Here is a 24,988-nt window from a genome sequence, read left to right as displayed (position 1 = left end):
ACTCTTTTCAGGTACAAATGTATCTGTGAGTGCGTGAGAATATGGGTTCGCTTATGATTTGGTCAAATAACCATGAGCTGCTTGACATTACTGCAATTTCGAATCTCGCTTTGCTAAATGATTTCACCCATTGCTCGAAACAGGACGACTTTCACGTTTACACGGAACACGAAACACACCGGACTACAGGGATAATGCACAAACCTGAGCAGGCCGTAATCCACATCATACCGTGCAGCATAGTTTCAGTCACTGTGTCTGGTTTTTTTTTTTTTCAGAATAAGATTCCCAAAGAATGTTCTCCACCCTAAAACCAGAGGTAACATTACAATCCGAGAACGACAGATCACATTGTGAGAATGCTCTGACCTCGGAGACAGTTCTAGAAGCCACTTTCCTTGCCTTTTACCTTAACCGTGCAATGTGCTGCAGAGATGTTCACACCTGGACATGAGCCACATGGATACCAACTGCGTTGGAAATCTATGTGGGAATCGACGACAAGCGACTCAATAAATTTTGTTAAATTCCATGGTGCTTTTTAGAAATGCAGTTTCTGTTCACCTCAATCAAAACGGCAGTTTCTGAACATATTAACAGAAGTCAAAAGGTAATTACCTCACCCCACCCTCACTCCGGAAGAGGTGCTAACTGCCCTTGAGTGCTTTTTGTTCTCGATGTGAAGAGCTTTCACGCCTGAGTCACCTTCACGTCTCTGGTTGCTGAGTGAATCACAAAGAAGGAATTTCACCAGAGCTGCAACTGCCTCACTTCTCCACTCGCCCTCCCCGTTTACATTTTCCTGCTCGTCAGTGATTTAAAGAAAACCAAATGGATGCGATGTCATTCTGTAGCCTCTCTGTCGATTCCTCCGTTTCAGTTCCAACATGACTTAGATCTCGGGGCGGACCTTAATACTAGCGACGCTATGAATGCGCAAGTCGAAAGGTTCCTCTGAGAGTGCAATTTCTTTCATTGCTGTTGCTGATTGAATGAGCCACTAACGTGCGAATTGCTCCAAAACATGATTCAGGATATCTGGTGCCAATTCTCGCACGTTGAATCACGATTGACAGCTTCCAAATGAGGTCTTTCTGAGACGACCTTGGGGGACATTTGACAGACAGACAAGTTCAGGAATTCGTGGTGCGCTGTGACACCAGAGCATCTGCTTCTTTCCTGTCTTTGAACCGAGCCGCCTGCGCAAGGAAGGCAAATGCGGTACTGCTTTTCGTGGAAGGATCTGAAGGCGGTAACTACACTCTCCAACAGAATGGCATATGATCAGAACCAGGTTGGAGAAAAACTTAACAACGCTTTGCACTGTAATTAAATGGAATTGCATTACATTTCACGACCAGAGCAGATTTGTTCAAGCAAATTCGAAGGCAGGTTTGCAGATGGGAAAGCATGCAAGAAAGCTCAGCTCTTGTCCATGTAAAAGGCTGCAGTTGAAGAACAAAGCAGTTTCTGCCCAGTTTTGAACTGGGGACCTTTCGCGTGTGAGGCGAACGTGATGACCATTACACTACAGAAACAAGCCGGAATCGGTAGTGCTGCGACTCAGTGGCGTCCAACACTGAAAGTTGAATCCGTTCTACGTTTCACCTTTTTGTTTCCAATAGCTCGTTGTTGTCCAGCGTAATTGACATCTTGAAAACGTAAAAAAAAGACACGTTAAATTGATGACAAAATATAGACAAAGCTGTCGTCGATGTTTGTACCGTAGGGCGAGGTGGAATAGGCTGGGACGACTTTCCCTGCAGCGTAACAGCTGCGACATGACCTTATGGAAGGGTGGTTAACTGAGTTTTACCCAAGTTGGTGTGAGTTGAAAACTCGAGAGCATAGCTTTAAGGTCCCTTTCGAGACTGGAACCTGGATGCAGCGCCTTAGACCGCTCGGCCACACTACCAGCCGGCCGGGCCGCCTCATTTTCTTGTATTTCCAATTGTGCTCGTGCATAAGCACAGATGCAAAGTCACATCAAAAGAGTTCCATGATTCCTCTCGAACTCGCACAGCTGCTGGGATGTGACCCGCTACAATGAAAATTTCGCAGCAGATATTGATCGCCCATCAATCCAGACAAAAATCAATGGTAAGCTGAGTCACTCTTCTCAGACTCTTTTCAGGTACAAATGTATCTGTGAGTGCGTGAGAATATGGGTTCGCTTATGATTTCGTCAAATAACCATGAGCTGCTTGACATTACTGGAATTTCCATTCTTGCTTTGCTAAATAATTTCACACATTGCTCGAAACAGGACGACTTTCACGTTTACACGGAACACGAAACACACCGGACTACAGGGAAAATGCACAAACCTGAGCAGGCCGTGTTCCACATCATACCGTGCAGCATAGTTTCAGTCACTGTGTCTGTTTTTTTTTCAGAATAAGAGTCCCAAAGAATGTTCTCCACCCTAAAACCGGAGGTAGCATTACAATCCGAGAACGACAGATCACATTGTGAGGATGTTCTGACCTCGGAGACAGTTCGAGATGCCACTTTCATTGCCTTTTACCTTAACCGTGCAATTTGCTGCAGAGATGTTCACTCCTGGACATGAGCCACATGGATAAAAAACTGAGTTGGAAACCTGTGTGGGAATCGACGAGAAGAGACTCAATAAATTTTGTGAAATTCCATGGTGCTTTTTAGAAATGCAGTTTCTGTTCACCTCAATATAAAAGCCAGTTTCTGAACATAGTAACAGAAGTCACAAGGTAATTACCTCACCGCACACCCCACTCCAGAAGAGGTGCTAACTGCCCTTGAGTGCTTTTTGTTCTCGATGTGAAGAACTCTCACGCCTGAGTCACCTTCACGTCTCTGGCTGCTGAGTGAATCACAAAGAAGGAATTTCACTAGAGCTGCAACTGCCTCACTTCTCCACTCGCCCTCCCCGTTTACATTTTCCTGCTCGTCAGTGATTTAAAGAAAACCAAATGGATGCGATGTCATTCTGTCGCCTCTCTGTCGATTCCTCCGTTTCAGTTCCAACATGACTTAGATCTCGGGGCGGACCTTAATACTAGCGACGCTATGAATGCGCAAGTCGAAAGGTTCCTCTGAGAGTGGAATTTCTTTCATTGCTGTTGCTGATTGAATGAGCCACTAACGTGCGAATTGCTCCAAAACATGATTCAGGACATCTGGTGCCAATTCCCGCACGTCGAATAACGATTGACAGCTTCCAAATGAGGTCTTTCTGAGACGACCTTGGGGTACATTTGACAGACAGACAAGTTCAGGAATTCGTGGTGCGCTGTGACACCAAAGCATCTGCTTCTTTCCTGTCTTTGAACCGAGCCGCCTGCGCAAGGAATGCAAATGCGGTACTGCTTTTCGTGGAAGGATCAGAAGGCGGGAAGTATCTTTTTCCACGGTGTACCCCAATAACGTCGTGTTGCTTCCACCGGCTTTAAAGGATTACTTTTTAGCGGAGTTTGCCATCGCAGTCTGTGGCACAATCATTTAGTCTGTTCGACTGCTCACGGGAAAGGTAGTATTGTGAAACACTGCAGACACGAACGACTTCCTTACTTTAGCTCCGACTGACCGTACTTCGTGAAATTTTCCCAGATCCTCAGCTGAGGATTTTTGCTGCTGGAAGTTACCTCAGAAACCCTGTTAAATCGAAATGTATTGAGCGAATCGCAAAGCAGAAAGCATTTAACACGGAACACAAACAAAACTGGCATACCTCATTCATTTTCAGACACAGAGATGCATGAGTGCTAAATGTGATACAGTCCGAGGGCATGAGTCATAAAGTAATCTCACAACTAACAACAGGGCATTTCCAAACTACTCTTTCAAACATACTGCAGCCTTAGTGCACCACCACTTTCCAGACAATGCTGAAAAGAGAGAAAGAAAGAACATAATAAGAATTGGCCGTAAAAAGTGAATTTCACCAATCACAGTCTCGATTAGATTACCTTTCCCTTCCGATGTTTCCAGGATGGAAATGAAGGAAATGGGAGAAATTCAATAAGGTATGACATCGAAATTCATTGGAACGATTTTCCCATTAGTTAGAAACCCAAATAACATCGAGTAGAGTCACCGGAGGACTTCGTTTCACAACAGCGATGAAATAACAGTCTCCATTCGGTTCCAGTAAAAGCACAACTGGCCTGGGACGGCAGAACTGTTTGCGATTTTCCGCGCGTGAGGCGAACACGATCATGACAGCAGAGACATTTTGAAATATTTGGCAGTATCCCACACCACAGTTAATTCCCTGGGAAGCAAACCAATTTTACTTTTGTTTTCAACATCAATATACAGTGGGCCCAAAACAGCATGTTAACAAGCTGCAGCGTTGGAGTTGATCAGCAGAAATGGCAGTGGTGGGATTCGAAACCACGCCCCTTTCGAGATTGGAACCTGGATCCAGGATCCAGCGCCTTAGACCGCTCGGCCACACTACCAGCCGGCCGGGCCGCCTCATTTTCTTGTATTTCCAATTGTGCTCGTGCATAAGCACAGATGCAAAGTCACATCAAAAGAGTTCCATGATTCCTCTCGAACTCGCACAGCTGCTGGGATGTGACCCGCTACAATGAAAATTTCGCAGCAGATATTGATCGCCCATCAATCCAGACAAAAATCAATGGTAAGCTGAGTCACTCTTCTCAGACTCTTTTCAGGTACAAATGTATCTGTGAGTGCGTGAGAATATGGGTTCGCTTATGATTTGGTCAAATAACCATGAGCTGCTTGACATTACTGCAATTTCGAATCTCGCTTTGCTAAATGATTTCACCCATTGCTCGAAACAGGACGACTTTCACGTTTACACGGAACACGAAACACACCGGACTACAGGGATAATGCACAAACCTGAGCAGGCCGTAATCCACATCATACCGTGCAGCATAGTTTCAGTCACTGTGTCTGGTTTTTTTTTTTTTCAGAATAAGATTCCCAAAGAATGTTCTCCACCCTAAAACCAGAGGTAACATTACAATCCGAGAACGACAGATCACATTGTGAGAATGCTCTGACCTCGGAGACAGTTCTAGAAGCCACTTTCCTTGCCTTTTACCTTAACCGTGCAATGTGCTGCAGAGATGTTCACACCTGGACATGAGCCACATGGATACCAACTGCGTTGGAAATCTATGTGGGAATCGACGACAAGCGACTCAATAAATTTTGTTAAATTCCATGGTGCTTTTTAGAAATGCAGTTTCTGTTCACCTCAATCAAAACGGCAGTTTCTGAACATATTAACAGAAGTCAAAAGGTAATTACCTCACCCCACCCTCACTCCGGAAGAGGTGCTAACTGCCCTTGAGTGCTTTTTGTTCTCGATGTGAAGAGCTTTCACGCCTGAGTCACCTTCACGTCTCTGGTTGCTGAGTGAATCACAAAGAAGGAATTTCACCAGAGCTGCAACTGCCTCACTTCTCCACTCGCCCTCCCCGTTTACATTTTCCTGCTCGTCAGTGATTTAAAGAAAACCAAATGGATGCGATGTCATTCTGTAGCCTCTCTGTCGATTCCTCCGTTTCAGTTCCAACATGACTTAGATCTCGGGGCGGACCTTAATACTAGCGACGCTATGAATGCGCAAGTCGAAAGGTTCCTCTGAGAGTGCAATTTCTTTCATTGCTGTTGCTGATTGAATGAGCCACTAACGTGCGAATTGCTCCAAAACATGATTCAGGATATCTGGTGCCAATTCTCGCACGTTGAATCACGATTGACAGCTTCCAAATGAGGTCTTTCTGAGACGACCTTGGGGGACATTTGACAGACAGACAAGTTCAGGAATTCGTGGTGCGCTGTGACACCAGAGCATCTGCTTCTTTCCTGTCTTTGAACCGAGCCGCCTGCGCAAGGAAGGCAAATGCGGTACTGCTTTTCGTGGAAGGATCTGAAGGCGGTAACTACACTCTCCAACAGAATGGCATATGATCAGAACCAGGTTGGAGAAAAACTTAACAACGCTTTGCACTGTAATTAAATGGAATTGCATTACATTTCACGACCAGAGCAGATTTGTTCAAGCAAATTCGAAGGCAGGTTTGCAGATGGGAAAGCATGCAAGAAAGCTCAGCTCTTGTCCATGTAAAAGGCTGCAGTTGAAGAACAAAGCAGTTTCTGCCCAGTTTTGAACTGGGGACCTTTCGCGTGTGAGGCGAACGTGATGACCATTACACTACAGAAACAAGCCGGAATCGGTAGTGCTGCGACTCAGTGGCGTCCAACACTGAAAGTTGAATCCGTTCTACGTTTCACCTTTTTGTTTCCAATAGCTCGTTGTTGTCCAGCGTAATTGACATCTTGAAAACGTAAAAAAAAGACACGTTAAATTGATGACAAAATATAGACAAAGCTGTCGTCGATGTTTGTACCGTAGGGCGAGGTGGAATAGGCTGGGACGACTTTCCCTGCAGCGTAACAGCTGCGACATGACCTTATGGAAGGGTGGTTAACTGAGTTTTACCCAAGTTGGTGTGAGTTGAAAACTCGAGAGCATAGCTTTAAGGTCCCTTTCGAGACTGGAACCTGGATGCAGCGCCTTAGACCGCTCGGCCACACTACCAGCCGGCCGGGCCGCCTCATTTTCTTGTATTTCCAATTGTGCTCGTGCATAAGCACAGATGCAAAGTCACATCAAAAGAGTTCCATGATTCCTCTCGAACTCGCACAGCTGCTGGGATGTGACCCGCTACAATGAAAATTTCGCAGCAGATATTGATCGCCCATCAATCCAGACAAAAATCAATGGTAAGCTGAGTCACTCTTCTCAGACTCTTTTCAGGTACAAATGTATCTGTGAGTGCGTGAGAATATGGGTTCGCTTATGATTTCGTCAAATAACCATGAGCTGCTTGACATTACTGGAATTTCCATTCTTGCTTTGCTAAATAATTTCACACATTGCTCGAAACAGGACGACTTTCACGTTTACACGGAACACGAAACACACCGGACTACAGGGAAAATGCACAAACCTGAGCAGGCCGTGTTCCACATCATACCGTGCAGCATAGTTTCAGTCACTGTGTCTGTTTTTTTTTCAGAATAAGAGTCCCAAAGAATGTTCTCCACCCTAAAACCGGAGGTAGCATTACAATCCGAGAACGACAGATCACATTGTGAGGATGTTCTGACCTCGGAGACAGTTCGAGATGCCACTTTCATTGCCTTTTACCTTAACCGTGCAATTTGCTGCAGAGATGTTCACTCCTGGACATGAGCCACATGGATAAAAAACTGAGTTGGAAACCTGTGTGGGAATCGACGAGAAGAGACTCAATAAATTTTGTGAAATTCCATGGTGCTTTTTAGAAATGCAGTTTCTGTTCACCTCAATATAAAAGCCAGTTTCTGAACATAGTAACAGAAGTCACAAGGTAATTACCTCACCGCACACCCCACTCCAGAAGAGGTGCTAACTGCCCTTGAGTGCTTTTTGTTCTCGATGTGAAGAACTCTCACGCCTGAGTCACCTTCACGTCTCTGGCTGCTGAGTGAATCACAAAGAAGGAATTTCACTAGAGCTGCAACTGCCTCACTTCTCCACTCGCCCTCCCCGTTTACATTTTCCTGCTCGTCAGTGATTTAAAGAAAACCAAATGGATGCGATGTCATTCTGTCGCCTCTCTGTCGATTCCTCCGTTTCAGTTCCAACATGACTTAGATCTCGGGGCGGACCTTAATACTAGCGACGCTATGAATGCGCAAGTCGAAAGGTTCCTCTGAGAGTGGAATTTCTTTCATTGCTGTTGCTGATTGAATGAGCCACTAACGTGCGAATTGCTCCAAAACATGATTCAGGACATCTGGTGCCAATTCCCGCACGTCGAATAACGATTGACAGCTTCCAAATGAGGTCTTTCTGAGACGACCTTGGGGTACATTTGACAGACAGACAAGTTCAGGAATTCGTGGTGCGCTGTGACACCAAAGCATCTGCTTCTTTCCTGTCTTTGAACCGAGCCGCCTGCGCAAGGAATGCAAATGCGGTACTGCTTTTCGTGGAAGGATCAGAAGGCGGGAAGTATCTTTTTCCACGGTGTACCCCAATAACGTCGTGTTGCTTCCACCGGCTTTAAAGGATTACTTTTTAGCGGAGTTTGCCATCGCAGTCTGTGGCACAATCATTTAGTCTGTTCGACTGCTCACGGGAAAGGTAGTATTGTGAAACACTGCAGACACGAACGACTTCCTTACTTTAGCTCCGACTGACCGTACTTCGTGAAATTTTCCCAGATCCTCAGCTGAGGATTTTTGCTGCTGGAAGTTACCTCAGAAACCCTGTTAAATCGAAATGTATTGAGCGAATCGCAAAGCAGAAAGCATTTAACACGGAACACAAACAAAACTGGCATACCTCATTCATTTTCAGACACAGAGATGCATGAGTGCTAAATGTGATACAGTCCGAGGGCATGAGTCATAAAGTAATCTCACAACTAACAACAGGGCATTTCCAAACTACTCTTTCAAACATACTGCAGCCTTAGTGCACCACCACTTTCCAGACAATGCTGAAAAGAGAGAAAGAAAGAACATAATAAGAATTGGCCGTAAAAAGTGAATTTCACCAATCACAGTCTCGATTAGATTACCTTTCCCTTCCGATGTTTCCAGGATGGAAATGAAGGAAATGGGAGAAATTCAATAAGGTATGACATCGAAATTCATTGGAACGATTTTCCCATTAGTTAGAAACCCAAATAACATCGAGTAGAGTCACCGGAGGACTTCGTTTCACAACAGCGATGAAATAACAGTCTCCATTCGGTTCCAGTAAAAGCACAACTGGCCTGGGACGGCAGAACTGTTTGCGATTTTCCGCGCGTGAGGCGAACACGATCATGACAGCAGAGACATTTTGAAATATTTGGCAGTATCCCACACCACAGTTAATTCCCTGGGAAGCAAACCAATTTTACTTTTGTTTTCAACATCAATATACAGTGGGCCCAAAACAGCATGTTAACAAGCTGCAGCGTTGGAGTTGATCAGCAGAAATGGCAGTGGTGGGATTCGAAACCACGCCCCTTTCGAGATTGGAACCTGGATCCAGGATCCAGCGCCTTAGACCGCTCGGCCACACTACCAGCCGGCCGGGCCGCCTCATTTTCTTGTATTTCCAATTGTGCTCGTGCATAAGCACAGATGCAAAGTCACATCAAAAGAGTTCCATGATTCCTCTCGAACTCGCACAGCTGCTGGGATGTGACCCGCTACAATGAAAATTTCGCAGCAGATATTGATCGCCCATCAATCCAGACAAAAATCAATGGTAAGCTGAGTCACTCTTCTCAGACTCTTTTCAGGTACAAATGTATCTGTGAGTGCTTCAGAATATGGGTTCGCTTATGATTTGGTCAAATAACCATGAGCTGCTTGACATTACTGCAATTTCGAATCTCGCTTTGCTAAATGATTTCACCCATTGCTCGAAACAGGACGACTTTCACGTTTACACGGAACACGAAACACACCGGACTACAGGGATAATGCACAAACCTGAGCAGGCCGTAATCCACATCATACCGTGCAGCATAGTTTCAGTCACTGTGTCTTTTTTTTTCAGAATAAGATTCCCAAAGAATGTTCTCCACCCTAAAACCAGAGGTAACATTACAATCCGAGAACGACAGATCACATTGTGAGAATGCTCTGACCTCGGAGACAGTTCTAGAAGCCACTTTCCTTGCCTTTTACCTTAACCGTGCAATGTGCTGCAGAGATGTTCACACCTGGACATGAGCCACATGGATACCAACTGCGTTGGAAATCTATGTGGGAATCGACGACAAGCGACTCAATAAATTTTGTTAAATTCCATGGTGCTTTTTAGAAATGCAGTTTCTGTTCACCTCAATCAAAACGGCAGTTTCTGAACATATTAACAGAAGTCAAAAGGTAATTACCTCACCCCACCCTCACTCCGGAAGAGGTGCTAACTGCCCTTGAGTGCTTTTTGTTCTCGATGTGAAGAGCTTTCACGCCTGAGTCACCTTCACGTCTCTGGTTGCTGAGTGAATCACAAAGAAGGAATTTCACCAGAGCTGCAACTGCCTCACTTCTCCACTCGCCCTCCCCGTTTACATTTTCCTGCTCGTCAGTGATTTAAAGAAAACCAAATGGATGCGATGTCATTCTGTAGCCTCTCTGTCGATTCCTCCGTTTCAGTTCCAACATGACTTAGATCTCGGGGCGGACCTTAATACTAGCGACGCTATGAATGCGCAAGTCGAAAGGTTCCTCTGAGAGTGCAATTTCTTTCATTGCTGTTGCTGATTGAATGAGCCACTAACGTGCGAATTGCTCCAAAACATGATTCAGGATATCTGGTGCCAATTCTCGCACGTTGAATCACGATTGACAGCTTCCAAATGAGGTCTTTCTGAGACGACCTTGGGGGACATTTGACAGACAGACAAGTTCAGGAATTCGTGGTGCGCTGTGACACCAGAGCATCTGCTTCTTTCCTGTCTTTGAACCGAGCCGCCTGCGCAAGGAAGGCAAATGCGGTACTGCTTTTCGTGGAAGGATCTGAAGGCGGTAACTACACTCTCCAACAGAATGGCATATGATCAGAACCAGGTTGGAGAAAAACTTAACAACGCTTTGCACTGTAATTAAATGGAATTGCATTACATTTCACGACCAGAGCAGATTTGTTCAAGCAAATTCGAAGGCAGGTTTGCAGATGGGAAAGCATGCAAGAAAGCTCAGCTCTTGTCCATGTAAAAGGCTGCAGTTGAAGAACAAAGCAGTTTCTGCCCAGTTTTGAACTGGGGACCTTTCGCGTGTGAGGCGAACGTGATGACCATTACACTACAGAAACAAGCCGGAATCGGTAGTGCTGCGACTCAGTGGCGTCCAACACTGAAAGTTGAATCCGTTCTACGTTTCACCTTTTTGTTTCCAATAGCTCGTTGTTGTCCAGCGTAATTGACATCTTGAAAACGTAAAAAAAAGACACGTTAAATTGATGACAAAATATAGACAAAGCTGTCGTCGATGTTTGTACCGTAGGGCGAGGTGGAATAGGCTGGGACGACTTTCCCTGCAGCGTAACAGCTGCGACATGACCTTATGGAAGGGTGGTTAACTGAGTTTTACCCAAGTTGGTGTGAGTTGAAAACTCGAGAGCATAGCTTTAAGGTCCCTTTCGAGACTGGAACCTGGATGCAGCGCCTTAGACCGCTCGGCCACACTACCAGCCGGCCCGGCCGCCTCATTTTCTTGTATTTCCAATTGTGCTCGTGCATAAGCACAGATGCAAAGTCACATCAAAAGAGTTCCATGATTCCTCTCGAACTCGCACAGCTGCTGGGATGTGACCCGCTACAATGAAAATTTCGCAGCAGATATTGATCGCCCATCAATCCAGACAAAAATCAATGGTAAGCTGAGTCACTCTTCTCAGACTCTTTTCAGGTACAAATGTATCTGTGAGTGCGTGAGAATATGGGTTCGCTTATGATTTCGTCAAATAACCATGAGCTGCTTGACATTACTGGAATTTCCATTCTTGCTTTGCTAAATAATTTCACACATTGCTCGAAACAGGACGACTTTCACGTTTACACGGAACACGAAACACACCGGACTACAGGGAAAATGCACAAACCTGAGCAGGCCGTGTTCCACATCATACCGTGCAGCATAGTTTCAGTCACTGTGTCTGTTTTTTTTTTCAGAATAAGAGTCCCAAAGAATGTTCTCCACCCTAAAACCGGAGGTAGCATTACAATCCGAGAACGACAGATCACATTGTGAGGATGTTCTGACCTCGGAGACAGTTCGAGATGCCACTTTCATTGCCTTTTACCTTAACCGTGCAATTTGCTGCAGAGATGTTCACTCCTGGACATGAGCCACATGGATAAAAAACTGAGTTGGAAACCTGTGTGGGAATCGACGAGAAGAGACTCAATAAATTTTGTGAAATTCCATGGTGCTTTTTAGAAATGCAGTTTCTGTTCACCTCAATATAAAAGCCAGTTTCTGAACATAGTAACAGAAGTCACAAGGTAATTACCTCACCGCACACCCCACTCCAGAAGAGGTGCTAACTGCCCTTGAGTGCTTTTTGTTCTCGATGTGAAGAACCCTCACGCCTGAGTCACCTTCACGTCTCTGGCTGCTGAGTGAATCACAAAGAAGGAATTTCACTAGAGCTGCAACTGCCTCACTTCTCCACTCGCCCTCCCCGTTTACATTTTCCTGCTCGTCAGTGATTTAAAGAAAACCAAATGGATGCGATGTCATTCTGTCGCCTCTCTGTCGATTCCTCCGTTTCAGTTCCAACATGACTTAGATCTCGGGGCGGACCTTAATACTAGCGACGCTATGAATGCGCAAGTCGAAAGGTTCCTCTGAGAGTGGAATTTCTTTCATTGCTGTTGCTGATTGAATGAGCCACTAACGTGCGAATTGCTCCAAAACATGATTCAGGACATCTGGTGCCAATTCCCGCACGTCGAATAACGATTGACAGCTTCCAAATGAGGTCTTTCTGAGACGACCTTGGGGTACATTTGACAGACAGACAAGTTCAGGAATTCGTGGTGCGCTGTGACACCAAAGCATCTGCTTCTTTCCTGTCTTTGAACCGAGCCGCCTGCGCAAGGAATGCAAATGCGGTACTGCTTTTCGTGGAAGGATCAGAAGGCGGTAACTACACTCTCAAACAGAATGGCATATGATTAGAACCAGGTTGGAGAAAAACTTAACAATGCTTTGCACTGTAATGAAATGGAATTGCATTACATTTCACTACGAGAGTAGATTGGTTCAAGCAAATTCTAAGGCAGGTTTGCAGATGCCAAACCAAGCAAGAAAGCTCAGCTCCTGTCCATGAAAAAGGCTGCAGTTGAAGAACAAAGCAGTTTCTGCCCAGTTTCGAACTGGGGAACCTTTCGCGTGTTAGGCGAACGTGATGACCACGACACTTCAGAAACAAGCCGCAGCCGCCTGTGCGGCGGCTCCCTGGCGTCCAGCACTGGAAGTTGAATCCGTTCTACGTTTCACCTTTCTGTTTCCAATATCTCGTTGTTGTCCAGCGCAATTGACATCTTGAAAACGTAAAAAAAAGACACTTTAAATTGATGACAAAATATAGACAAAGATGTCGTCGATGTTTGTACCGTAGGGCGAGGTGGAATAGGTTGGGACGACTTTCCCTGCAGCGTAACAGCTGCGACATGACCTTATGGAAGGCTGGTAAACTGAGTATTTACGTGTTTTACCCAAGTTGGTGTGTTTTGAAAACTCGACAGCACAGCTTTAAGGTGAGTGGGCTGAAAGTGAGAAAGGACCTGAGGCACATTTCCCACAAAGAAGGTTGTGCGTGTTTGGAATGATCTACCAGAGGAAGTGGAGCAGGCTATTACACTCAGAAAATTGCAAAGGTAATCGGGTGAGTTTCTGGATAAGATGCGTTTAGAGGGATTGGGGCCAAATGCTGGGGAACGGGACTTGTTTAATTTTGGCTACAGGGTGAGCATGGACGAGGTCCACCGAAGTATCTTTTTCCACGGTGTACCCCAATAACGTCGTGTTGCTTCCACCGGCTTTAAAGGATTACTTTTTAGCGGAGTTTGCCATCGCAGTCTGTGGCACAATCATTTAGTCTGTTCGACTGCTCACGGGAAAGGTAGTATTGTGAAACACTGCAGACACGAACGACTTCCTTACTTTAGCTCCGACTGACCGTACTTCGTGAAATTTTCCCAGATCCTCAGCTGAGGATTTTTGCTGCTGGAAGTTACCTCAGAAACCCTGTTAAATCGAAATGTATTGAGCGAATCGCAAAGCAGAAAGCATTTAACACGGAACACAAACAAAACTGGCATACCTCATTCATTTTCAGACACAGAGATGCATGAGTGCTAAATGTGATACAGTCCGAGGGCATGAGTCATAAAGTAATCTCACAACTAACAACAGGGCATTTCCAAACTACTCTTTCAAACATACTGCAGCCTTAGTGCACCACCACTTTCCAGACAATGCTGAAAAGAGAGAAAGAAAGAACATAATAAGAATTGGCCGTAAAAAGTGAATTTCACCAATCACAGTCTCGATTAGATTACCTTTCCCTTCCGATGTTTCCAGGATGGAAATGAAGGAAATGGGAGAAATTCAATAAGGTATGACATCGAAATTCATTGGAACGATTTTCCCATTAGTTAGAAACCCAAATAACATCGAGTAGAGTCACCGGAGGACTTCGTTTCACAACAGCGATGAAATAACAGTCTCCATTCGGTTCCAGTAAAAGCACAACTGGCCTGGGACGGCAGAACTGTTTGCGATTTTCCGCGCGTGAGGCGAACACGATCATGACAGCAGAGACATTTTGAAATATTTGGCAGTATCCCACACCACAGTTAATTCCCTGGGAAGCAAACCAATTTTACTTTTGTTTTCAACATCAATATACAGTGGGCCCAAAACAGCATGTTAACAAGCTGCAGCGTTGGAGTTGATCAGCAGAAATGGCAGTGGTGGGATTCGAAACCACGCCCCTTTCGAGATTGGAACCTGGATCCAGGATCCAGCGCCTTAGACCGCTCGGCCACACTACCAGCCGGCCGGGCCGCCTCATTTTCTTGTATTTCCAATTGTGCTCGTGCATAAGCACAGATGCAAAGTCACATCAAAAGAGTTCCATGATTCCTCTCGAACTCGCACAGCTGCTGGGATGTGACCCGCTACAATGAAAATTTCGCAGCAGATATTGATCGCCCATCAATCCAGACAAAAATCAATGGTAAGCTGAGTCACTCTTCTCAGACTCTTTTCAGGTACAAATGTATCTGTGAGTGCTTCAGAATATGGGTTCGCTTATGATTTGGTCAAATAACCATGAGCTGCTTGACATTACTGCAATTTCGAATCTCGCTTTGCTAAATGATTTCACCCATTGCTCGAAACAGGACGACTTTCACGTTTACACGGAACACGAAACACACCGGACTACAGGGATAATGCACAAACCTGAGCAGGCCGTAATCCACATCATACCGTGCAGCATAGTTTCAGTCACTGTGTCTTTTTTTTTCAGAATAAGATTCCCAAAGAATGTTCTCCACCCTAAAACCAGAGGTAACATTACAATCCGAGAACGACAGATCACATTGTGAGAATGCTCTGACCTCGGAGACAGTTCTAGAAGCCACTTTCCTTGCCTTTTACCTTAACCGTGCAATGTGCTGCAGAGATGTTCACACCTGGACATGAGCCACATGGATACCAACTGCGTTGGAAATCTATGTGGGAATCGACGACAAGCGACTCAATAAATTTTGTTAAATTCCATGGTGCTTTTTAGAAATGCAGTTTCTGTTCACCTCAATCAAAACGGCAGTTTCTGAACATATTAACAGAAGTCAAAAGGTAATTACCTCACCCCACCCTCACTCCGGAAGAGGTGCTAACTGCCCTTGAGTGCTTTTTGTTCTCGATGTGAAGAGCTTTCACGCCTGAGTCACCTTCACGTCTCTGGTTGCTGAGTGAATCACAAAGAAGGAATTTCACCAGAGCTGCAACTGCCTCACTTCTCCACTCGCCCTCCCCGTTTACATTTTCCTGCTCGTCAGTGATTTAAAGAAAACCAAATGGATGCGATGTCATTCTGTAGCCTCTCTGTCGATTCCTCCGTTTCAGTTCCAACATGACTTAGATCTCGGGGCGGACCTTAATACTAGCGACGCTATGAATGCGCAAGTCGAAAGGTTCCTCTGAGAGTGCAATTTCTTTCATTGCTGTTGCTGATTGAATGAGCCACTAACGTGCGAATTGCTCCAAAACATGATTCAGGATATCTGGTGCCAATTCTCGCACGTTGAATCACGATTGACAGCTTCCAAATGAGGTCTTTCTGAGACGACCTTGGGGGACATTTGACAGACAGACAAGTTCAGGAATTCGTGGTGCGCTGTGACACCAGAGCATCTGCTTCTTTCCTGTCTTTGAACCGAGCCGCCTGCGCAAGGAAGGCAAATGCGGTACTGCTTTTCGTGGAAGGATCTGAAGGCGGTAACTACACTCTCCAACAGAATGGCATATGATCAGAACCAGGTTGGAGAAAAACTTAACAACGCTTTGCACTGTAATTAAATGGAATTGCATTACATTTCACGACCAGAGCAGATTTGTTCAAGCAAATTCGAAGGCAGGTTTGCAGATGGGAAAGCATGCAAGAAAGCTCAGCTCTTGTCCATGTAAAAGGCTGCAGTTGAAGAACAAAGCAGTTTCTGCCCAGTTTTGAACTGGGGACCTTTCGCGTGTGAGGCGAACGTGATGACCATTACACTACAGAAACAAGCCGGAATCGGTAGTGCTGCGACTCAGTGGCGTCCAACACTGAAAGTTGAATCCGTTCTACGTTTCACCTTTTTGTTTCCAATAGCTCGTTGTTGTCCAGCGTAATTGACATCTTGAAAACGTAAAAAAAAGACACGTTAAATTGATGACAAAATATAGACAAAGCTGTCGTCGATGTTTGTACCGTAGGGCGAGGTGGAATAGGCTGGGACGACTTTCCCTGCAGCGTAACAGCTGCGACATGACCTTATGGAAGGGTGGTTAACTGAGTTTTACCCAAGTTGGTGTGAGTTGAAAACTCGAGAGCATAGCTTTAAGGTCCCTTTCGAGACTGGAACCTGGATGCAGCGCCTTAGACCGCTCGGCCACACTACCAGCCGGCCCGGCCGCCTCATTTTCTTGTATTTCCAATTGTGCTCGTGCATAAGCACAGATGCAAAGTCACATCAAAAGAGTTCCATGATTCCTCTCGAACTCGCACAGCTGCTGGGATGTGACCCGCTACAATGAAAATTTCGCAGCAGATATTGATCGCCCATCAATCCAGACAAAAATCAATGGTAAGCTGAGTCACTCTTCTCAGACTCTTTTCAGGTACAAATGTATCTGTGAGTGCGTGAGAATATGGGTTCGCTTATGATTTCGTCAAATAACCATGAGCTGCTTGACATTACTGGAATTTCCATTCTTGCTTTGCTAAATAATTTCACACATTGCTCGAAACAGGACGACTTTCACGTTTACACGGAACACGAAACACACCGGACTACAGGGAAAATGCACAAACCTGAGCAGGCCGTGTTCCACATCATACCGTGCAGCATAGTTTCAGTCACTGTGTCTGTTTTTTTTTTCAGAATAAGAGTCCCAAAGAATGTTCTCCACCCTAAAACCGGAGGTAGCATTACAATCCGAGAACGACAGATCACATTGTGAGGATGTTCTGACCTCGGAGACAGTTCGAGATGCCACTTTCATTGCCTTTTACCTTAACCGTGCAATTTGCTGCAGAGATGTTCACTCCTGGACATGAGCCACATGGATAAAAAACTGAGTTGGAAACCTGTGTGGGAATCGACGAGAAGAGACTCAATAAATTTTGTGAAATTCCATGGTGCTTTTTAGAAATGCAGTTTCTGTTCACCTCAATATAAAAGCCAGTTTCTGAACATAGTAACAGAAGTCACAAGGTAATTACCTCACCGCACACCCCACTCCAGAAGAGGTGCTAACTGCCCTTGAGTGCTTTTTGTTCTCGATGTGAAGAACCCTCACGCCTGAGTCACCTTCACGTCTCTGGCTGCTGAGTGAATCACAAAGAAGGAATTTCACTAGAGCTGCAACTGCCTCACTTCTCCACTCGCCCTCCCCGTTTACATTTTCCTGCTCGTCAGTGATTTAAAGAAAACCAAATGGATGCGATGTCATTCTGTCGCCTCTCTGTCGATTCCTCCGTTTCAGTTCCAACATGACTTAGATCTCGGGGCGGACCTTAATACTAGCGACGCTATGAATGCGCAAGTCGAAAGGTTCCTCTGAGAGTGGAATTTCTTTCATTGCTGTTGCTGATTGAATGAGCCACTAACGTGCGAATTGCTCCAAAACATGATTCAGGACATCTGGTGCCAATTCCCGCACGTCGAATAACGATTGACAGCTTCCAAATGAGGTCTTTCTGAGACGACCTTGGGGTACATTTGACAGACAGACAAGTTCAGGAATTCGTGGTGCGCTGTGACACCAAAGCATCTGCTTCTTTCCTGTCTTTGAACCGAGCCGCCTGCGCAAGGAATGCAAATGCGGTACTGCTTTTCGTGGAAGGATCAGAAGGCGGTAACTACACTCTCAAACAGAATGGCATATGATTAGAACCAGGTTGGAGAAAAACTTAACAATGCTTTGCACTGTAATGAAATGGAATTGCATTACATTTCACTACGAGAGTAGATTGGTTCAAGCAAATTCTAAGGCAGGTTTGCAGATGCCAAACCAAGCAAGAAAGCTCAGCTCCTGTCCATGAAAAAGGCTGCAGTTGAAGAACAAAGCAGTTTCTGCCCAGTTTCGAACTGGGGAACCTTTCGCGTGTTAGGCGAACGTGATGACCACGACACTTCAGAAACAAGCCGCAGCCGCCTGTGCGGCGGCTCCCTGGCGTCCAGCACTGGAAGTTGAATCCGTTCTACGTTTCACCTTTCTGTTTCCAATATCTCGTTGTTGTCCAGCGCAATTGACATCTTGAAAACGTAAAAAAAAGACACTTTAAATTGATGACAAAATATAGACAAAGATGTCGTCGATGTTTGTACCGTAGGGCGAGGTGGAATAGGTTGGGACGACTTTCCCTGCAGCGTAACAGCTGCGACATGACCTTATGGAAGGCTGGTAAACTGAGTATTTACGTGTTTTACCCAAGTTGGTGTGTTTTGAAAACTCGACAGCACAGCTTTAAGGTGAGTGGGCTGAAAGTGAGAAAGGACCTGAGGCACATTTCCCACAAAGAAGGTTGTGCGTGTTTGGAATGATCTACCAGAGGAAGTGGAGCAGGCTATTACACTCAGAAAATTGCAAAGGTAATCGGGTGAGTTTCTGGATAAGATGCGTTTAGAGGGATTGGGGCCAAATGCTGGGGAACGGGACTTGTTTAATTTTGGCTACAGGGTGAGCATGGACGAGGTCCACCGAAGTATCTTTTTCCACGGTGTACCCCAATAACGTCGTGTTGCTTCCACCGGCTTTAAAGGATTACTTTTTAGCGGAGTTTGCCATCGCAGTCTGTGGCACAATCATTTAGTCTGTTCGACTGCTCACGGGAAAGGTAGTATTGTGAAACACTGCAGACACGAACGACTTCCTTACTTTAGCTCCGACTGACCGTACTTCGTGAAATTTTCCCAGATCCTCAGCTGAGGATTTTTGCTGCTGGAAGTTACCTCAGAAACCCTGTTAAATCGAAATGTATTGAGCGAATCGCAAAGCAGAAAGCATTTAACACGGAACACAAACAAAACTGGCATACCTCATTCATTTTCAGACACAGAGATGCATGAGTGCTAAATGTGATACAGTCCGAGGGCATGAGTCATAAAGTAATCTCACAACTAACAACAGGGCATTTCCAAACTACTCTTTCAAACATACTGCAGCCTTAGTGCACCACCACTTTCCAGACAATGCTGAAAAGAGAGAAAGAAAGAACATAATAAGAATTGGCCGTAAAAAGTGAATTTCACCAATCACAGTCTCGATTAGATTACCTTTCCCTTCCGATGTTTCCAGGATGGAAATGAAGGAAATGGGAGAAATTCAATAAGGTATGACATCGAAATTCATTGGAACGATTTTCCCATTAGTTAGAAACCCAAATAACATCGAGTAGAGTCACCGGAGGACTTCGTTTCACAACAGCGATGAAATAACAGTCTCCATTCGGTTCCAGTAAAAGCACAACTGGCCTGGGACGGCAGAACTGTTTGCGATTTTCCGCGCGTGAGGCGAACACGATCATGACAGCAGAGACATTTTGAAATATTTGGCAGTATCCCACACCACAGTTAATTCCCTGGGAAGCAAACCAATTTTACTTTTGTTTTCAACATCAATATACAGTGGGCCCAAAACAGCATGTTAACAAGCTGCAGCGTTGGAGTTGATCAGCAGAAATGGCAGTGGTGGGATTCGAAACCACGCCCCTTTCGAGATTGGAACCTGGATCCAGGATCCAGCGCCTTAGACCGCTCGGCCACACTACCAGCCGGCCGGGCCGCCTCATTTTCTTGTATTTCCAATTGTGCTCGTGCATAAGCACAGATGCAAAGTCACATCAAAAGAGTTCCATGATTCCTCTCGAACTCGCACAGCTGCTGGGATGTGACCCGCTACAATGAAAATTTCGCAGCAGATATTGATCGCCCATCAATCCAGACAAAAATCAATGGTAAGCTGAGTCACTCTTCTCAGACTCTTTTCAGGTACAAATGTATCTGTGAGTGCTTCAGAATATGGGTTCGCTTATGATTTGGTCAAATAACCATGAGCTGCTTGACATTACTGCAATTTCGAATCTCGCTTTGCTAAATGATTTCACCCATTGCTCGAAACAGGACGACTTTCACGTTTACACGGAACACGAAACACACCGGACTACAGGGATAATGCACAAACCTGAGCAGGCCGTAATCCACATCATACCGTGCAGCATAGTTTCAGTCACTGTGTCTTTTTTTTTCAGAATAAGATTCCCAAAGAATGTTCTCCACCCTAAAACCAGAGGTAACATTACAATCCGAGAACGACAGATCACATTGTGAGAATGCTCTGACCTCGGAGACAGTTCTAGAAGCCACTTTCCTTGCCTTTTACCTTAACCGTGCAATGTGCTGCAGAGATGTTCACACCTGGACATGAGCCACATGGATACCAACTGCGTTGGAAATCTATGTGGGAATCGACGACAAGCGACTCAATAAATTTTGTTAAATTCCATGGTGCTTTTTAGAAATGCAGTTTCTGTTCACCTCAATCAAAACGGCAGTTTCTGAACATATTAACAGAAGTCAAAAGGTAATTACCTCACCCCACCCTCACTCCGGAAGAGGTGCTAACTGCCCTTGAGTGCTTTTTGTTCTCGATGTGAAGAGCTTTCACGCCTGAGTCACCTTCACGTCTCTGGTTGCTGAGTGAATCACAAAGAAGGAATTTCACCAGAGCTGCAACTGCCTCACTTCTCCACTCGCCCTCCCCGTTTACATTTTCCTGCTCGTCAGTGATTTAAAGAAAACCAAATGGATGCGATGTCATTCTGTAGCCTCTCTGTCGATTCCTCCGTTTCAGTTCCAACATGACTTAGATCTCGGGGCGGACCTTAATACTAGCGACGCTATGAATGCGCAAGTCGAAAGGTTCCTCTGAGAGTGCAATTTCTTTCATTGCTGTTGCTGATTGAATGAGCCACTAACGTGCGAATTGCTCCAAAACATGATTCAGGATATCTGGTGCCAATTCTCGCACGTTGAATCACGATTGACAGCTTCCAAATGAGGTCTTTCTGAGACGACCTTGGGGGACATTTGACAGACAGACAAGTTCAGGAATTCGTGGTGCGCTGTGACACCAGAGCATCTGCTTCTTTCCTGTCTTTGAACCGAGCCGCCTGCGCAAGGAAGGCAAATGCGGTACTGCTTTTCGTGGAAGGATCTGAAGGCGGTAACTACACTCTCCAACAGAATGGCATATGATCAGAACCAGGTTGGAGAAAAACTTAACAACGCTTTGCACTGTAATTAAATGGAATTGCATTACATTTCACGACCAGAGCAGATTTGTTCAAGCAAATTCGAAGGCAGGTTTGCAGATGGGAAAGCATGCAAGAAAGCTCAGCTCTTGTCCATGTAAAAGGCTGCAGTTGAAGAACAAAGCAGTTTCTGCCCAGTTTTGAACTGGGGACCTTTCGCGTGCGAGGCGAACGTGATGACCATTACACTACAGAAACAAGCCGGAATCGGTAGTGCTGCGACTCAGTGGCGTCCAACACTGAAAGTTGAATCCGTTCTACGTTTCACCTTTTTGTTTCCAATAGCTCGTTGTTGTCCAGCGTAATTGACATCTTGAAAACGTAAAAAAAAGACACGTTAAATTGATGACAAAATATAGACAAAGCTGTCGTCGATGTTTGTACCGTAGGGCGAGGTGGAATAGGCTGGGACGACTTTCCCTGCAGCGTAACAGCTGCGACATGACCTTATGGAAGGGTGGTTAACTGAGTTTTACCCAAGTTGGTGTGAGTTGAAAACTCGAGAGCATAGCTTTAAGGTCCCTTTCGAGACTGGAACCTGGATGCAGCGCCTTAGACCGCTCGGCCACACTACCAGCCGGCCCGGCCGCCTCATTTTCTTGTATTTCCAATTGTGCTCGTGCATAAGCACAGATGCAAAGTCACATCAAAAGAGTTCCATGATTCCTCTCGAACTCGCACAGCTGCTGGGATGTGACCCGCTACAATGAAAATTTCGCAGCAGATATTGATCGCCCATCAATCCAGACAAAAATCAATGGTAAGCTGAGTCACTCTTCTCAGACTCTTTTCAGGTACAAATGTATCTGTGAGTGCTTCAGAATATGGGTTCGCTTATGATTTGGTCAAATAACCATGAGCTGCTTGACATTACTGCAATTTCGAATCTCGCTTTGCTAAATGATTTCACCCATTGCTCGAAACAGGACGACTTTCACGTTTACACGGAACACGAAACACACCGGACTACAGGGATAATGCACAAACCTGAGCAGGCCGTAATCCACATCATACCGTGCAGCATAGTTTCAGTCACTGTGTCTTTTTTTTTTTCAGAATAAGATTCCCAAAGAATGTTCTCCACCCTAAAACCAGAGGTAACATTACAATCCGAGAACGACAGATCACATTGTGAGAATGCTCTGACCTCGGAGACAGTTCTAGAAGCCACTTTCCTTGCCTTTTACCTTAACCGTGCAATGTGCTGCAGAGATGTTCACACCTGGACATGAGCCACATGGATACCAACTGCGTTGGAAATCTATGTGGGAATCGACGACAAGCGACTCAATAAATTTTGTTAAATTCCATGGTGCTTTTTAGAAATGCAGTTTCTGTTCACCTCAATCAAAACGGCAGTTTCTGAACATATTAACAGAAGTCAAAAGGTAATTACCTCACCCCACCCTCACTCCGGAAGAGGTGCTAACTGCCCTTGAGTGCTTTTTGTTCTCGATGTGAAGAGCTTTCACGCCTGAGTCACCTTCACGTCTCTGGTTGCTGAGTGAATCACAAAGAAGGAATTTCACCAGAGCTGCAACTGCCTCACTTCTCCACTCGCCCTCCCCGTTTACATTTTCCTGCTCGTCAGTGATTTAAAGAAAACCAAATGGATGCGATGTCATTCTGTAGCCTCTCTGTCGATTCCTCCGTTTCAGTTCCAACATGACTTAGATCTCGGGGCGGACCTTAATACTAGCGACGCTATGAATGCGCAAGTCGAAAGGTTCCTCTGAGAGTGCAATTTCTTTCATTGCTGTTGCTGATTGAATGAGCCACTAACGTGCGAATTGCTCCAAAACATGATTCAGGATATCTGGTGCCAATTCTCGCACGTTGAATCACGATTGACAGCTTCCAAATGAGGTCTTTCTGAGACGACCTTGGGGGACATTTGACAGACAGACAAGTTCAGGAATTCGTGGTGCGCTGTGACACCAGAGCATCTGCTTCTTTCCTGTCTTTGAACCGAGCCGCCTGCGCAAGGAAGGCAAATGCGGTACTGCTTTTCGTGGAAGGATCTGAAGGCGGTAACTACACTCTCCAACAGAATGGCATATGATCAGAACCAGGTTGGAGAAAAACTTAACAACGCTTTGCACTGTAATTAAATGGAATTGCATTACATTTCACGACCAGAGCAGATTTGTTCAAGCAAATTCGAAGGCAGGTTTGCAGATGGGAAAGCATGCAAGAAAGCTCAGCTCTTGTCCATGTAAAAGGCTGCAGTTGAAGAACAAAGCAGTTTCTGCCCAGTTTTGAACTGGGGACCTTTCGCGTGTGAGGCGAACGTGATGACCATTACACTACAGAAACAAGCCGGAATCGGTAGTGCTGCGACTCAGTGGCGTCCAACACTGAAAGTTGAATCCGTTCTACGTTTCACCTTTTTGTTTCCAATAGCTCGTTGTTGTCCAGCGTAATTGACATCTTGAAAACGTAAAAAAAAGACACGTTAAATTGATGACAAAATATAGACAAAGCTGTCGTCGATGTTTGTACCGTAGGGCGAGGTGGAATAGGCTGGGACGACTTTCCCTGCAGCGTAACAGCTGCGACATGACCTTATGGAAGGGTGGTTAACTGAGTTTTACCCAAGTTGGTGTGAGTTGAAAACTCGAGAGCATAGCTTTAAGGTCCCTTTCGAGACTGGAACCTGGATGCAGCGCCTTAGACCGCTCGGCCACACTACCAGCCGGCCCGGCCGCCTCATTTTCTTGTATTTCCAATTGTGCTCGTGCATAAGCACAGATGCAAAGTCACATCAAAAGAGTTCCATGATTCCTCTCGAACTCGCACAGCTGCTGGGATGTGACCCGCTACAATGAAAATTTCGCAGCAGATATTGATCGCCCATCAATCCAGACAAAAATCAATGGTAAGCTGAGTCACTCTTCTCAGACTCTTTTCAGGTACAAATGTATCTGTGAGTGCGTGAGAATATGGGTTCGCTTATGATTTCGTCAAATAACCATGAGCTGCTTGACATTACTGGAATTTCCATTCTTGCTTTGCTAAATAATTTCACACATTGCTCGAAACAGGACGACTTTCACGTTTACACGGAACACGAAACACACCGGACTACAGGGAAAATGCACAAACCTGAGCAGGCCGTGTTCCACATCATACTGTGCAGCATAGTTTCAGTCACTGTGTCTGTTTTTTTTTTTCAGAATAAGAGTCCCAAAGAATGTTCTCCACCCTAAAACCGGAGGTAGCATTACAATCCGAGAACGACAGATCACATTGTGAGGATGTTCTGACCTCGGAGACAGTTCGAGATGCCACTTTCATTGCCTTTTACCTTAACCGTGCAATTTGCTGCAGAGATGTTCACTCCTGGACATGAGCCACATGGATAAAAAACTGAGT

General features: G+C 45.3%; 1 non-coding gene across 1 annotated transcript; it reads right to left on the bottom strand.

The window, feature by feature from the left end:
• Window positions 1–21,738: 21,738 nt before the first annotated feature.
• trnaa-cgc (transfer RNA alanine (anticodon CGC)) lies at window positions 21,739–21,811 on the bottom strand. Its single transcript has one exon. It is a non-coding gene; the product is annotated as a tRNA-Ala (tRNA).
• Window positions 21,812–24,988: the final 3,177 nt, after the last annotated feature.

Source organism: Chiloscyllium plagiosum, unplaced genomic scaffold (genome assembly GCF_037043375.1).
Source record: "Chiloscyllium plagiosum isolate Xiang-an unplaced genomic scaffold, Cpla_swu_hap1 HiC_scaffold_38, whole genome shotgun sequence".
NCBI lineage: Eukaryota > Metazoa > Chordata > Chondrichthyes > Orectolobiformes > Hemiscylliidae > Chiloscyllium > Chiloscyllium plagiosum.
This window is presented reverse-complemented; position numbering and strand designations above follow the sequence as displayed.